Here is a 3,485-nt window from a genome sequence, read left to right on the forward strand (position 1 = left end):
GATCTGCCTGTTCTGCTCCCCGCTCTGTCTCTGGTGAAGCCTCTCACTGCCCCTGCACTTCTGGCCTGTACCTTAGTTCTGTATGCATAAATAAATCTTTAAAAAAAATTTATTTATGCATAAATCTTTTTCAAAAGATTTATGTGCCATGTGGGTCAGCCCCGGGGCCGAGGATCAAACTCTCACTGCAGATGACTGTGACCAGCTTACAGTGCCGCTTCCTAACCCATTGCACCACCAGGGAGGGCCCAGAATATACTTTTGGGAACACAAATCAGACAGCCTCAGATAGCAAAGCCTCAAGAGGTGGTGTCGGCTGGAAAAAGTATCACAACAGCTGTCGTCTGACGTGGATGTGATCATGGTGACGAACAGCCAGACCCTTGCTACTTACCAACAAGAGCCAGTCCCCAAGCAGGGCCTCTTCTCTCCCCTCGCCTCAGCCCCGGTGAGGACTCTGAGTCACAGATCTAAAAATAAGTGAGCCGGCAGGGCAGCTGCACACCTCTGGTTCCGTGGTTCTCGGAGTCAGCCACAGAGCGTCCCCACGCCCAGTGCTGGTCCTGCTCCGGCGAGCCTGGACCATCCAGCTCTACTCCCAGGGGCAGGGCCTCGGAGCACCCCTCCCGTGGCACTGGGCCCTCTGCAAGCATCTGAGGGGCTTGACAAAGGGCGTGCCCGCTCGCCCCCTCCCAGTGCACCTGTGCTCAGACACCTGTGATGTCCAGACTGTCAGGTTTGCGCCACCGCCTTCACCGGCCCCGGTGACACCTCCGAAACATACCAAGTGTCTAGGCAGCTTGCGTTTCTCTCCCAGCGGCTATTCAGTTTAAATCGGAGGTTCTGGAGTGTGCGCCAAGATGGACCACTGTCCTGGTGTCTGTCCCTAGCGTAGCAGGAGGATAGCTGCTTTTTTCCCCAGGAATGGAAAGAAGCTGTGAGACATGCTTATTTGTGCATTATCCCCACTTGAACTTCACTCCAGAGACATGGAAGTGTGGAGCCAGATGTAATGTCACAGCCAGCTACCGCTAAAGGACAGCCAGCTGCAGGTGGCCCAGCAGTGGTGAGCCCGCAGAGGCTATGGTGGGAAAGCTGGCTACCCCCAAGGGGCCCAGAGTACCTTCTGGAGCAGACTGACTTCGTTTCCATGTGATGCCTGCCACCCCTCCCTCAACAAGCTGTCTTTAGAACCTTTCGAAAAGTTTCAGATTCAGCAAAGAGGACACACAAAGTGATAAGGATTAAAGACAAAAATATTGACAAGCTGGGCTCCATTAAAACTAAGAATTTGTTTATCAAAAGATATCAAGACCACAAAAATGGCCACAGCCAGGGAGAAGCTACTTGCATTAAGTTCTGCTGGTCCTCCGAAGGCTCCCGTTCAGCACAGGAGACTAGAAAAATTTTTTTTTCTTTTTAATATTTATTTATTTATGTATACAATAACTGGGGTATAGGCCAGGGATGTAGGAGGCAAAAGGTTTTACCAGGGACAGAGTGGGGAGCAGACCAAGCAGATGGACTGAAATACACTGCTGAGGGGAGCAGCGGGCGGGTCAGGAGAGGTCTGCTGTGCCATGTGGGTCACCTCCCTGGCTGGGGATCGAACCCTTGCTGCAGTGGCTGTGGACAGCTTCATAGTGCTGTGCTTTAACCCAACCCATATGCCTCCAGGGAGGGTCCTAGAAATTGGGTTTTTTTTTAAAGTTCCAACCATTCCAGTTTTCAAATCTTGAAAAGACAGGATATTTAGATATCTAGTAAACGTATGAAACAATTCTGACACTTCTTTCCCTAAGATTTACTTATTTATGCATATAGAACTGGGGTACAGGTCAGAGGTATGGGGCGGTGAGAGGCTTCACCAGAGACAGAGTGGGGAGCAGAACAGGCAGATAGTCGAAGTACACTGCTGAGGGGAGCAGCAGGCAGGTCAGGAGAGGTCTGCCGCGCCATGTGGGTCAGCTCTGAGGCAGGGATCAAACTTGCACTGAAGTGACCAGGTAACTCGCAGTGCTACGCTTTAACCCACTGTGCCTCCAGGGAAGGCCAAGATTCTGACATTTTTTATCAGAAAAAAGATGCTAATTAAAAACATACTATGTAAAATCTCCACCCAAAAGGTGACTGGAACTTTTTTTAAAGACCATAATGATAAGTGTTGGTGAGGAAGTAGAAGAACTGGAATTTCCACACTTTACTAGGAAGAGTCTAATTGATACAGCCACTTTGGAGAATTAATGGACAGTGTCTACTAAAGCTAACTATAGAGAGAGATTTATGGCCCAGCAGTTTCATGCTTGGATGTATAACCAGTAGAAGTAATAGGCTTATGTCCACCTACAGACATGCGAGGAAGTCGTGAGAGCCAAAATCTGGAGATAAATGCCCAACAACAGTGGGATAAATAAATAGTGGTGGGTTTAGCAGTAAAATAGAGTGAGGAAAGTAAAGATTTGTTCTATACAGCAAATGACTGTCATAAACTTGATGAGTGAAAGAAGCCAGGTATGCATACTAAAAAAAGGGGGGTGGGGTCCTCCCTGGTGGCACAACAGGTTAAAGTACAACACTATGAAGCCATCTGCGGCCACTACAGGACAAATTCAATCCCCGACTGGGGAACTGACCCACATGGCCCAGCAGACCTCTCCTGTCTCGCCCTCTACTCCCCTCAGCAGTGGATTTAAGTCAACCTACCTGTTATGCTCCCCCTCTCTGTCTCTGGTGAATTCTTTCACATGCCCACACCCACAACTCTGGCCTGTACCCCAGTTCTTATATGCATTAATATATATTTTTTTAAAGATATTTACTGTGGGCCCTCCCTGGTGGCGCAGCGGGTTAAAGCACAGCACTGAGAAGCTAAAGCCACTGCAGCATGAGTTCGAACCCTGCCCTGGAGGTGACCCACATGGCGCAGCAGACCTCTCCTGACCCGCCCGCTGCTCCCCTCAGCAGTAGACTTCGTCAGTCGGCCTATTCTGCTCCCCACTCTGTCTCTGGTGAACCCTCTCACCACCCCTGCACCTCTGGCTTGTACCCTAGTTCTGTAAGCATAAATAAAATAAAATAAAAAGGTATTTATTGTGTGAGTCTATTCACATGAAACTCAAAACAGGCAAATTTGATCTGTGGTGACTGAGCAAATAGCTGGGGGAAGGCAAGACCTACTCTCTGCTTTGGGGTTGCAGGGACAGTGTGTATGAATAAGTGGAAATTTGAGCTGTGCACTTCAGATTTCTTTATTTTGTGTGATATAAAAGATCCATGTATCTCGGTCCCACAGGCTGCACCCCTGACCCTGACCCCTAAGTGCATTGTTAACTTCCCCCACAAGAGCCCTCCCCACAATGGTGCTATGGAAACACAAATGTTTGCATCAAACTGGTCTCTTCCTGTTTCTCCTAAAGCATTCCAACCTCAGCATCCCGCCTGTCTGCAAGTATATCCAGCCCCAGGGAACTCCCCAGCCTCCCTTC

This window comes from Condylura cristata, unplaced genomic scaffold, assembly GCF_000260355.1.
Source record: "Condylura cristata isolate star-nosed mole 26May11 unplaced genomic scaffold, ConCri1.0 scaffold00028, whole genome shotgun sequence".
Classification (NCBI taxonomy): Eukaryota; Metazoa; Chordata; class Mammalia; order Eulipotyphla; family Talpidae; genus Condylura; species Condylura cristata.